The following is a 13,573-nucleotide window of genomic DNA, read 5'->3' on the forward strand; positions in this document are numbered from 1 at the left end:
TATGCACATGTAAACATACATAAACATAAACACTGCTTGCAGAAAGGTAAATTTTATAAAGGGGTGCAGATGTGTTTTCTTTAAGATAATACCATGCGATATCAGAAATTGATCTGAAATGTCTGCTGGCAGCCTTCTGTTTGTCTGTATTAGGTTGTCTCCATTAAATCAAAATGCAGAAGGCTGGATCTGTGTCTGAATGTCAGTTTCCTATTCAGTAGGATGGAGACAGACAGTCTGTATGAGTAAACACGCCTATCAAAGATGAAATTATTAAACTAACAATAGCAACAAAAGAGAAACACTGTAAACATGTCTCCTCTTAATTGCATTTAGTGTGAAATCATCAAGGTAATAATGGACCTGATTATATCAGTGACTTCCTGCCCTACGTTGTTTAGATATTCTATATCTTGCTGAGTAACAGGTTAAAATACCATCGTAGATAATAGTCCTCAAAAAGACTTTTATGTCTAAAACTAGTAGAAAATACAGTTTTCACCAATTTTCAAAAGATAATTATCTATTTTGTTTAAATTTCTCATGTATACTAAACTAATCTAAAGCATTTTAGAATAAGATTTAATCCCAGCAGCAAGATAAATGGGATGTACAGGTATTTTAGGAAAGAAATGGCTGAAAAAGTTATCAGAGAAAGAAAAAGAAAGGATAGGATTCTGACTGCAAAATTAGAACTTATGTATTCTTAGTTTCCACTTACCCTCTTAATTGCGACTGGTTGCTTTGGACATAGGATTTGTACAGTAGAATAGTGAAGAAAGGATTATTTCCCTGATGGCAACAGCTGGTAATTGTTCCTAGATGATGATGTGCTGCAGTTTCTGCTACACTAACAACATAAAACAACTATATTGCATCCACTGTTTCTGCTTTTTTAATTGCCATTTATGATGCTAGGCATAATTAACAACGTTTTCAATCTAGTTTGCCCAACTTATTAAAACTTTTTCTTCCCTTTCAATTTTGGCTTTTTTTTTTTTTTTCTATCACTTTTTCTTTTTAACTGAGTTCTCTTCCTTTAGCATCTTTATGTCTGCCTTTCTTGATGCACTCAGAGCATATGCTTTCATTCTTTTCTGCAGCCGCTTTCTTTGCCTGAGACTGACTTCTGTGTATACAGAGCAATTTTGAGATGATTACAAGTGTGTCTCTATGTGTGCATTTGCTTTTTCCATTTATAAACCTTTATCTATGCAAATCAAGTATTTAGGTGCTGTGGACTAAGTTCACACAAAGGACAAGAGTAATGAAGCACTATGCATTAAAAAACATAATTTTAAGTACATAAGCATTTCATAAAATATATAGTTTTGGTGTCCACATTCCTCTATCCACTACATAGGAAACTTTAGTAGAGTTCACAGAAATCAAACAGCCTTTAGAGATAATTATGAGAAGACTACAAAGACCTCTCAAAAGACTACATTCATTCTTGAAAATCCAGAGATGTTTATGATGCTTCAGAATTCATCACTGTATTAGACTGAAATTTTTTTGGCCTAATAAAAGGAGTATGTATTTGGTTGGTTGGTTGGTTTTCTCTTTGGAATAATAATAATTAAGATCTGCATGCCACTAGGATTGGTCATTGCCCTGAGACTGATTTTGAATACTGTATGGGAACTGCTGAGTCACGGCCTGAACCTCTGATTAGTCACCTGAAGCGAGCAATGAGTCAGCCCTGGGAGCACAGGTGAAAGCAATTCACCTGTGCTGCAGGAAGGGGTGGAGCCTGGCTCCACCTCTCCTAGACCCATTTAAGAGCTGACTACCAGTGGGTAAGGATCTCTCTCTCTTCGGAAGATCCACTCTACTGGAGTTTCCTGGGCGAGCCCACGACACGGGTAAGTCTCCTATTTATTCTCTTTGTCTCGCTGTGCCTAACTCTCTTGCATATTTCATTATTATAACATCTTAATAATATTAAATTATATAATATTCCTTTATATAATTTTCATTGATTATACAAATACACTTTGAAATTCTGGCTTTCCGGAGAAGGGAGCTTATAGAAGAAGGCTGGGATAGGAGAGGTTAAATATGCTCTCTGCATGTTTAATGGTTTATATTTTACGTGAAGGTTTTTTATTTTTTATTTATTTTTTATTTTTTTTACCATGAAGTCATAGAAGTGATGTGGATATTAAGCTGTTCAGCAATATCAGCACTATAAATCTGTGTTATGTGTATGGTCAGTGGCAGAAATGTGACATCAAAAAGGCTTTCTTAGCTGAAAGATAGACAACTAATGAACTTCAGTTATACGTACTGATATAGTAGTGGGTTCAGTGATGGTTGATATCACAGACATGAGGGAGCATATCTTAATCCATTTTCTTCAATGTAACTTTCAGATTAGTTTTGTGGTGGTGGTAGGTTTTGTTTTTTGGGTTCCTTTTTTTTGTTTGTTTGTTAGCTCCTATTGTATTTGTTTTGTTTCATTTTTCAGTTGTTTGCTTGCATTCCCCTAAATCTGAAGTCAAAGGCAAGTTTCATATTGGCCTACTAGTTGAATAATGATGGAAGCCAGACTTCTTACAGACTGCATTATCCTGCATTAACCAAACTACATCTTAACCGTTTCTGGTGGAAATCTCATGAAAATTATGAGGTTACTATGTATGGTCGTAAAAACTCACATTTCTATGCATTCCCTTTAGTTAAGCAAATATGAATTTTGCCACCATACTCTCATTTCTAGATACTTATAAATTGTCTGAAGTTAAATGTATATATATATATATATATATTATTTTTTTTTTCCTGTTCTGTAAGTGTTTATTAAGGATCTAGAATTTGATTTAAAACATGGGAGGTAAAATGGCGTGTACTGTTCTCAATTAGCAGAATAAATGATTTTATAAATTGAACCCGGAAATAATGTTGTTTAGTGCTATTTGCACTTGCTTTTGAAGAATAAGTCTCAGAAATCCTATAATCTACCAGTATAGATCTGTTAATGCAGTGCACAATCAGAGACCTTTGGGATAAACAGAACAGTACTTTTTTCTTTTTTTCTTTTTTTCTTTTTTTTTCTTTTTTTTTTTTTTCTTCTTACAAAGTCTAGTGAGTTAAAATAATGAGAAAATCTGACCTCAGTCTCAAGATTCTCAAGATTCTGACTTTCTTCATCTATGATACTGTAACGATAGGCATCCTTTTAAGGAAGTATTTACTTATTTCTACCCTCACAAACCAAGAAGATGCACCATCCACAACACTCACATATGGTGACCTGCGTAAACCTACATTGGTTAAATCACAGTTTCTGCCATAGTTTTAGCCAGGGCCACTTAGCAATATCACAAAATATGGCTGTTGCAGAGATCAGATGTTGAATGGGCCAAAGACTGTTAACGGTCAGGTGCCTGGATGCGGTAATTTTGTTTCAGAGAATAAGTTAATGTGATGGATAGAGACAATTTACCTGTTTCCTGTCCTAGCTCATTTACAGATATTTACGGCCACCGCCTAAATGCAAGCAGACCAGACAGAGATAATAAAAGTTCCACATTATAATTCTCTCTGTATTAAGAGCATGCATGCATGGACAAAAACAAAGTATGGCCAAAGCACAAGATGAAATACAGCTACCAGGGCACATAGAAGATAATAAATAATTCTATGAGTGTGGTAGCATTAAGAGGAAAACTAGAGAAAGTGTTGGTCTGCTGTTTAGTGGTCCAGGAAAGCTCTTTGAATGGTAAGACCAATAAAACCAGTGCGTATTTTCTCATTCAGTCTTCTCCAAATAACACTGCTGGACATTTGCAATATGAGTAGCAATTATTATTGACAACAAATATTTTGTATCAGACTAAAGAGAAATGGGATCAGAAAAAAATGATGTGCTGAATCAAATCAAATAAGCATCATTCAAGGGTTTTCATGTCAACACTGAAATTGTCCCGGAGGCTGTTTATCACTCAGTGATAACAGGAGAAGCTCTAGAAAACTGGGGGGGGGGAAATCTTTCTTCCTTTAAGCAAATCTTTTACTTTAAAAAGGAACAGCAAGAAAATTATAGTCCTGTCAATGAAACTTAATTTATGAGAGGAATTAAACTCTTTGCCAGCAAAGGAACACAACCACAGGGTTATAAGTAAGAGCTAACAAAAAAACTGACAACAACAAAATTGAGTTAAGTTCACCACATTATTTTAAGAGAAGATACCAGGTCATATGAATATATGCTTTAGGAGGGAATCATGGTTTTGGTTGTTGTTTTATTTTTGTTTTATATGTCTATTTTAAGCATGTCTTCATAAAGGCCTCTCCTGAGAAAAGATATGTCAAGAATTTCTTGACCAAGCACTGAAATTACTCTCCTGTTTAAAGCCATCCCACTCTGCTTCATCCAGAAAATGTCTCCTTTCACGCTTTTTTTTTTTTTGTCTGATATCTTTTGTTGTTGTTATTTGGTTGGTTGATTGTTGTTGGTGGTGGTTTTGAGTTCTGTCTTTGTTTGCTTGCTTGCTGGTGTTTTATTTTTTTAGATAATTCATGCAGCGTATTGCTCAAAAGAGATATTGAAAACTAATCACGATTCTAGGCACCTAAGTTTATTAACTTGGTTTCTAATGGTGTATAAGAAATGTGTAAGATTAATTTGTGAAATATATTTACCTATTTCTTCAAAGTTTTGTCTACTGGAGATTTTATTAATTTTATTAATCCTAACTGACAAGTTTTAGGCAAAGACATTATTTGCAAGATATTTACTTAGTAATAATAGAAAATGGTTGAAGAAATTTATCCAAAAGTTGATGTGAATTTTCACAAGAAGGCAAGTTTGGAAGTGGATCTGTAGTACTGGTAGTTATTCACAAAGAAGCCCTTTTGGTAAAATAATAATCATATGAGAAAAAAATATGTATATGAAAGATGGTTACATAATTTCTGATGAAAAGTTTCAGAACAGAGATTTTAAATTACGCTGTAATCCTGAAGATCACAGTGGCCTTTCCCGTCCATGCATTAGCAGAAGACTGAACTACTGTATTTTTAGACAAGGGAACAGTATTTACATTACTTAACCAGCCACCTTGGTTATGAAAACTCTAAATCCTGTAAAATGCTGGTGATCTGAAAAATAGATTTCCTGTTATAGTAAAGGAGATAATTTCCTTATATGGTGGGAGTCTCTTATATTATGATCTTAAAGACTAGGAGCTACATTTCAGTCTTTTTTGTGATACTGAGTTGCATCTGATTTTGGATTACTGGGTCTAAAAATTTTAGAAATCATCTTGTTTAGAATGAGAACCGAAAAGAATTTCTGTATTTTCTTTCAATCTATACTGAAAATTAATCTTAGTATATTAGTTGCCAGAATTCTTAAAAATCAGCTACTGGAATGCTTCAGAATATGAGGAGTCAGCTTTTCCTTAGTATCTTCTTAAACTAGTAAAGAAAAATACTCAAGCCTTGTTTCTTTGAAGGATCACGTTGGTAGATGCATATGTATTTTGATTTAAATGTGTGCATAACAGTAATACGCTATATCTCAAATACATATTTTAAATATATTTTAGGAAATAATCCTATCACTCACATTTTTATTGTACTTGTGTCATTTCAGATGAAAAAATTTCATACTATGTCAATTAATCCTTTATTTGAGTATTATATTTACACCTAAAAATTTAAGGACATTTTTTCACTACTAAGCGTTCATCTGATCTTTTGGAAAATTAGTATCTAATCTCAGCACAAATATATTAGGGTTCTTATAAGTGAAAGGTATTTTCACAGTTTCTGTTCTTAATAATGATACTATCACACACAGCATATGAATATCAATTCACAGACAGATTTCAGGCAGATGATCTGAAGAGCCCGAAATGTCCAGTCTATTATACTTGCAACAGATTACACTTGTATAAATCCTGTTTTTTTCTAGAGGTTACCATGAACTAACATTCTAAATATAGACTTAAAAATATTTAGAACTGTCATGGTTTTATGATTTTTGGTTCTTGATATTCCACATTATAACATCATGTAGTGCACTGGGAGTTAAAGAGTTAATGCTCCAGTTCTGTGGATTGTGGATACTTCCAGATACCTGGTTCTCAGAAGATAAGAACAACTACATACTTGATACCCCAGAGGACTGTGTGCTGTTCTGCTTCTGTTTTCTGTTCAGAGGGAAAGATAAAACTGCTCCTATATCAGGAGACGTCCCTCTTTTCTCTTCTTCTCAGCCCAGCTGGGTGTCTCACCTGCCTCAGCACTAAAGTAAGGCCTTTGGTTCTGGGACACTGTCATTTTATTATCTTTATTAACTTCAATTCTGATCATATTGTATTATAGAATGTTATCTTGCATTCTGATATCTTATTTAGTAAATTAATTTATTTCTCCTCAGATTATGTTGTTAGGCCCATCTCCCTACCCTTTCTCCTTTTTTCCTTTTTCCCTTTCTCAGCTCATGGGTCTATGGTTACCCCCACCTCACTAGTCACGGAACCGGGCTGAACCAACCCCTAAACTATTGACAACAACATATATTAAAAAGCGGAGACACAATTAAAGATTGCATTTTTTTATTATTATTGTTGTTAATTTTTCCTGCTAGACTGCTGTCATGATAACGTGTATAGGTCTTCGGCTGGAGCCACAAAACTGTGCAGTGGTAGGAATATTCTGTTCCTGACTACGCTTTTCTGAATTCTCTCTCTTGAGATAAATAACATAGGATGAAATCGCATGAGCTAATTTTATGATAATGAATTAAATCGTAGTTTGAGAAATGTATTTATGTTACTAGAGATATTATGAAAAAGGAAGAAGAAAAAGGACAATGAACTTTGAACTGGCCTTTTGCTAAACAAGCACATTTTTGAAACAAACTGACAGATCTTCCAAAAAGACCTTAGAGAAATAATATGCAGATGGCAGAACTAAAGTTGCATGACAATGATGTTAATTTTGCCCCATTTTTTTGGTGTTTGTTATACCAAGGATCACCATACCTGATAAGAAATTATCTTTCCTAAATTTAATAAATTGATTTAAAAATAATATACCATCAAACTTTCTTAAGGTTTTGGAAAAAAAAAAAAAAAAAACAACAGTCAACACGTAGCCTATTGCCTTGACAATATATTAATCTCTTAGCAACCTGTATAACAATACATCAGATAATGTTTTTCTAATGTCTTTCTTTGACATTTTTAAAATTAAGCTGGAAAACAATCTTTTTGTTGCTGTTAAGCATGGATGAAACAATTGCTTTAATTGATTACCTGCTCTGCCACAGAGAAAAATAAATAGTCCAAAACTCTGTTAAAAGGCAAAGCAAAGAATATGTAACTGATTGTTGACTAGCTACCATTGAAAATGAAATGGTCTTTAAATGGCCTTCAGAATGGAAGCAAAAATTAAATCATAGAATTGAGTGGATGGGCCAACACAGCACATGCTATTACTTAGCTATGTGTCCTTAGACTAGTCTTGAAATGGTGCATACATTTACTTGTTTTTTGTTTTATACTCTCATTCTTAACTGTTGTCCCAGCTCTTTTCACAAAGTTCCTGGTAGTCTGTGTCCTAAAATATATACATTACTGATTATAACCATATATAAAACACAGGAAATTAGAAATAAAAAAAATATCACATGCTAGTTGAACTGGTATCCTCTTTCCTATCCAAGCACAGAAAACAAATTGAAAAGAGAGCGTGGCTCTTAAGATAGAATATTTGTAAGGATCAGAAGTGGACAGAAATACAAAAATTGAGATCATTCTTGAGACTCTTCTGTAATCCAAACATCTAGTTCCTACTAGCTACCCTAAAAAGGAGAGGCTTGGCCTGTCTTGGCAAGATTTATCTGTACTGTTTGTACCAGTAATAATACCTTTGTTTAAGCTGTATACGCAGCCAGATGATAGAAAAGCCACATCTAGACCTAGGTCCTAAGTGTCTCTATTTGAGCTATCCAAATTACATAATTGTATTTTGTTACGTACACAGGATATTGTAAAGTAGTCACACCATCATTTAACTCATTTGGCTTATTTTCATTCCTAATTTGAATATCATTTTTATTTTCAGAGATTGCTTTTACTACTTAGTGGCCCTGTATAATTTTCTTCATGTTTTAGCAAAGAATAGAGAGGTCCAAGTTTTTGCTTGACATAAGTGAGTTGAATAATACCTACATTTTGAAAGGATGAGTAGTGCCTTTATTTCTTTTATGGGGAAAAATGATGAATTATACTTTTCATACGGTCGTATATATTTTGCATGCTATAATTAATTTTGGCTAACAAGTACAAAATTAAGCTCGAGTGTTATAATCATGCTAAGATTATGCTTGTCAATGAAACTGGACCTTAAGCATAATCAAATGATTTGTGTTACTGGTAAGAATTACTTGTGTATCGTACTTAAGAAAAATAACAATCAGTGTTATAAAAGGCATAACTAAAGTAAAATTATCTTCAGTGGATACTGTTAGTTTGTTTAGGGCATCCTCCCATCTCAGAATTATCTACTATCGCAGGATCTAATCTTGGGTATGAACTGGTTAGGGGACATATTTTGAGCTAAAGTAAATTCAAAGGTGAACATCGTGTTTTTAGTAATTTTTCAGGTTGGATTTCACCTGGCCAACTGAGGGCACCCATTTTCAAAACTGGATTCTCTTTCTGCCAGGCCCAATTGGTTCATCACATTTGTTTTAAAACATTTCCAGTAAACCTGCTGTTTTCCTGCTGAGGATACTATTTACAGTACAAGAACCCTTGTTTACTTCAGCACAAGAATTAATTAAGAATGAATCATGTTAATTAATGCAATGGCTTTTTTGTACTGTACTTTAATGGTACCGTAATTCCCTGATTATACTTTTGTGACTCTTCCAAGGTGGAATAAGCAGATGTTATAGCCAGAAAAATCAATCCTCTTCTGGGTTGCTTTTTTGAGGTGAGGGGATAAGGAAATAAAAGGGAAAGAGAGATGGTTTAAATATTTATTATACAACTCCAAACAAAATGGAGTGCAGGCTTCTCCTCATGTAACTGTTTTTCATTTACTGTCCTTCAAATGAATAGTTTGCTACCGTGTAAAAATATGGCAAGATGCTTTTTAGAAATAAAGTATTTTGTCTGTTCATGTTAGTAGAAAAATAGCAGCCAGTAAAAGTAGTGGCTTTTTACCTTTTTTTCTTTTGGTGTTGAGTCATTAAAGTCTGCAGTTTATCAAAACAAAATATCTGTATATTTGTGAACTTAGGAAAGCTCTGATATAAGAACCAATCATCAGTTAGATTGTTCTGTAGCACTCTGCAAAATCTTTGTCAACATCCTGTTATTGACAAGGCAACAAAAACTGTTGATGAACTCTAATAGTTTTCTCTTCAGAAAAAGCCTTGTTTAAAAATATCTTGTTTACAGAAAATTATGGGATATGCATGAACTTGAAGTCTACTTTTTGATGGAGCTTTGGGAGTCTGAATGTGATGTATTTATGAGATAAATATTACTGAATATTTGTCATTGTCATAAATGCTTAAAAGTCAGATAACTGAAAAGCTCTTAGTGTTACACTTGCTTCTGTGCTTATCTTCTCTCTGGAACAGCACTGTCTCCTCTGTGTCTCCTCCATGTCTCCTCAGCGTCTGCCTGCTTCAGGTTTCTCTTCATTGTTGTCTAGGGCTCATTACTTTTCCAGTCACATCTGAAAATCTTGCGTAACTTCAATTTCTCTCTTCCTACTCAAGCAATTATTACTATATCCGGAAAATTATATTAAAAAATTACTAAGGTGACTAAGTCAAGCACTCAAATTAAAAAACATTAGAATTAAAGTTATCCGTGCAATCTCCATTTAGCTCCCTTGGGCATACACATTATAATGGCCTTCAATTACATCACCACAGATTTTCTTACATGGGATCCCTGACTCCTTCAGTCAGGGACATTACTTCCTTAATTAGGAATATTCAGTCTTTCGTTCTCTTGCCCTTGTTCAGCGTATGGACTTGCCTTATTGACTTTGAGCTATTCAGATCACACTCTTTAAGCAGAAATTATTGATTTTTCTATGCCGTTTTTTAAATGGAACTCATTAATATAGTGTCAGGCTTTACTTTATATTCACAAAATCCTCATTAGGTTAAGGGATTTTATTATCTCCATTTTACAGATGGATAATGACCATGCAGAGAAATTAGGCTTAAATGTACTCACTAGCTTTGGGTGCCCAGTTTTGAGTGTTTGTAACCTCTCATTCTTCAGTGTGTCTGGCAGCGTTTAAATCTATACGTGTTCAGGCCATAGGCTCTACTAAATTCTCTGTTTCTTTTAAATACTCAAATCAGAAAACAAAGATTTAAGAACTAGCTAGAGAAAGCCTTTAAAAAGTTGTCATAAAGTTTGAAATGAAACATTTCCACAGGGCCTATAAAGAAGAAGTTAATGCAGATTGTAGTACAGACAGAGATGCCATATTTTTGTTTCTGAAGCTCCTTCTTCCATTCACTGCATATTAAATGAAAAGTAAACAAATAAAATAAGGAGCATATATATGACTAAACAATATTAGTATATAAGAGATTATCAGAAGGTTAAAGGTACCATGTACTGGCCTTGCCATTGTCTTGCTTCTCCTTTCTCTGAGTATCAGCTTCATTCCACTGCAGCCTACCTTACTTGTTGCCAGATCCCTGCTCACTTCCTTTATCATTCTTGATTTATTTTTTGACTGAAGTTCTTTTGATTGGACAGAAAGATATAATTTTCAAGCATTAAAACAAACAGTAGCTCAACTTGCTGCTTGGATCAAATATGATGAAAAGATTTTGTTACTTGTGCAGGGCTAATGATTCCATTTATTAATAGCAAAGCTATTGTACTATTTGTCTAGGTTACATTGCCTATACATGATAGTCTGTAGAAATATTTTGTGATTACAAACAAAATTATGAGAAATGTCAAGACAAATGAATATGTGATATTCTTTATCTTATTTAAATATTGCTTGGTTTGAATTTCTATTTAAGATAATATGCCTGAGGAAAATGCCTTATCCAGGCGTGGCTGGAATTCACGTTTTTAAGTATCAGTTGTCTCGAGGTTGTGGAGGGTTATGCATAATATTCTTTATTGTATGCAGCTGCTGCAGAAAAAGGCAGGACTATTGAAAACAATAGGGAAACAATTTTCTACACGCTTTCATGTACAGAGTTTTATCCTGACGTAGCTCAAAATATTCTGGTATAATGTGAATGTTGTGGGGTGCTTTTGTTGTTGCTGTTTTCCAATAAACAGTAAAAATGATCTCTACAGTAACCGATAGCTCAAGCACTAAGGTTATTTGAGAAAATTGAATTGTGCTGGGGGGATACTGCATTTATGAAGTGTATAGTGCCTGTAAACAAACAGGAAAAAAAAAAAAATGTATATTCCCTCAGCAAAAGCTACTTTCAGAGAGCAGAAAATGTCAATAAATAGGTGTACAAGGTGGCTATAGCAAATAGGGCAGACGGAGGATAACCAGATGTTGCAATGCTGTGACACTACATAGAAGACCAATGTGTTACATTAAAATAAGCACTTTCTCTGCTACAGCTGGCCATGCATAGCACAGAGTAGAGTTGGAATTTATTATGCCGTAGCATCTGCTTCTCTATAAGGCTTTCATTTTATTTTTCAGACAGTTATAATCACAAATCTATTTATTTATTTTTTTATTTTGAGAACTCAAATGTGCTTGACAGAAGAAAAAAAGTCTGTGGTCTCTACAGAATCCCTAAGTAAAATCCATTTGGTGATGAAAGAGACCCCAGAAATTATCTACAGTATGCTGCACTGAAAACATACAAGGTATTGCTATCCTTCTTGCCGCACCCTACTCAGTTTCTCTTCCTGACACAGGGTGGAGAATGGAGGACAAAGCTGTCACAAAAGTAAAAAGAAGGGTATTTCTTTTACTGTTGAAGCAAATCAGAAAGAATGGACGTTTCTCAGAACTGGCATTTGTTGCTTTGATTGCTTTTTTTTTTTTTTTAACTTGAAGGCATATGAAACTCTTTAAGAGATGCAAAACAAAATTGTTTTTTGCAGATTTTGTTTTGTCACAGAAATCTTGTTTTCCAACGTTGTTTTTTCCTGGCTAATATTTAAAAGAAATTATACATTAACTGGTATACCCTACCATGGTATTCATCTCTATATATTTGCTCTCTTGGAAAAAGCTCAGCTTTATATTGTGATTTTTAATGTATTGACAGATAATCAGGACATTAAAAATTATGAATACACTTTAACACAGTTTTCATACCTGCAAGTTTGACCCAAATAAATAAACCATGCTTTTTGTTCCAGTTTCTGTGGTTTCCAATGGTTCTTCCAGGCAACAATAGCTTAGATTTTTTTTAACAATCTTACTTTGCCTTTGGAAAACAGTCTGCTACATGTACTGACTCCACAAAGGAACGTACGAGTATTAAAAGGGGAAAAGGAATTTATATGTGCTTTTGGACTGATCTAATTACATCATAGAATCAAATAAAACCACTTCTGTGGACACCAGAACCTCTAAACTTCATGCATAACTGCATCCACATTTTGCAAAAGTAAACCAATTATGTCACCTATATTCACGTAGAATGTAATTAAAGGTTCCAGCTTTTTAGTAAACACACATGTTGTTTCGAAACATACAGGCTTTTTGCTTCCTAATATCAGGCAAGCTGTACACCAGCGATTTCCTGTACTTCTCCCTCCTCACCTTCAGATCTCTTGCGTGCAGTCTTCCTGCCCCCTTCTTTTGGGGGAGTCCCTGCAGCTTTTCCCATGCAGATCTTTTGCTGACAATTTATTCAGTCTATCCAGAGGACAAAATGCAGCCTTACTCTTTGCTTAATCTGTAGTTTTCCCATCTCAACCCCAATAATTTAGCAGTTCTGTCTTTTTTTTTTTTAGCGATTTTTTAAGGCATACCTTTTGTTCTGCTGATCCTGAAAAGCCTCAACCTATCTGTAATCCTGACAAATTCTTATTTCATCATTATTTATGTGTTCGTTCTTCCTCTTTACTCATTCTTCTTTCCACCCAGTAGAGGAATGAACCCACAAAACCTTATGGTGTGAATGTGCAGAGCAAAGCTTCTGTGTTACTGTGCTTCAGGATATGCTAGTGAACTCCAAGGTCAATTGCTCAGAGAAGCAAGTATAGGAGATGCACAGTCCTTCCAGATTAGAAAAGTCTAGGGCTTACTTGTGAACTAATTGGAAAAAGACACCACAAAACATCAGAACAGCAAGTAGCCCAAAGTAATTTTATTTCTTTTATCTCGGTAGTCAGTGGTTTTCAAAGAGGGTAATACTCTCAGTCGACAACATAACAGTAACATTTAATGTCTATATTAGCCGTGTGATCTTTTGTTCTTTTGCTGGAGTAATAACCCATTGCATTTATTACTATATTAAACTATATGTTCACTTCCATCCTGTAGCTACCTTTTCTCATTTTGTCAGGTAGACAGAAAAACAGAAACCCTGCTGAAAAACAATGACAACAAGAACAAAGCAGAAAAAAAA

At 34.3% G+C, this 13,573-nt stretch overlaps 1 long non-coding RNA gene across 3 annotated transcripts in view; it reads left to right on the plus strand.

Annotated features, from left to right (window-relative positions):
* Nucleotides 1-1,819: 1,819 nt before the first annotated feature.
* LOC149918061 (uncharacterized) overlaps nucleotides 1,820-13,573 on the plus strand; it is a 38,295-nt gene continuing 26,541 nt past the window's right edge. For all 3 annotated transcript variants that reach the window (XR_016466338.1, XR_016466339.1, XR_016466337.1), the window contains exon 1: nucleotides 1,820-1,865. This is a non-coding gene — a long non-coding RNA (uncharacterized LOC149918061). The remainder of the gene's footprint in view (nucleotides 1,866-13,573) is intronic.

Source organism: Phasianus colchicus, chromosome 4, assembly GCF_987193195.1.
Source record: "Phasianus colchicus chromosome 4, bPhaCol1.hap1.1, whole genome shotgun sequence".
Classification (NCBI taxonomy): domain Eukaryota; kingdom Metazoa; phylum Chordata; class Aves; order Galliformes; family Phasianidae; genus Phasianus; species Phasianus colchicus.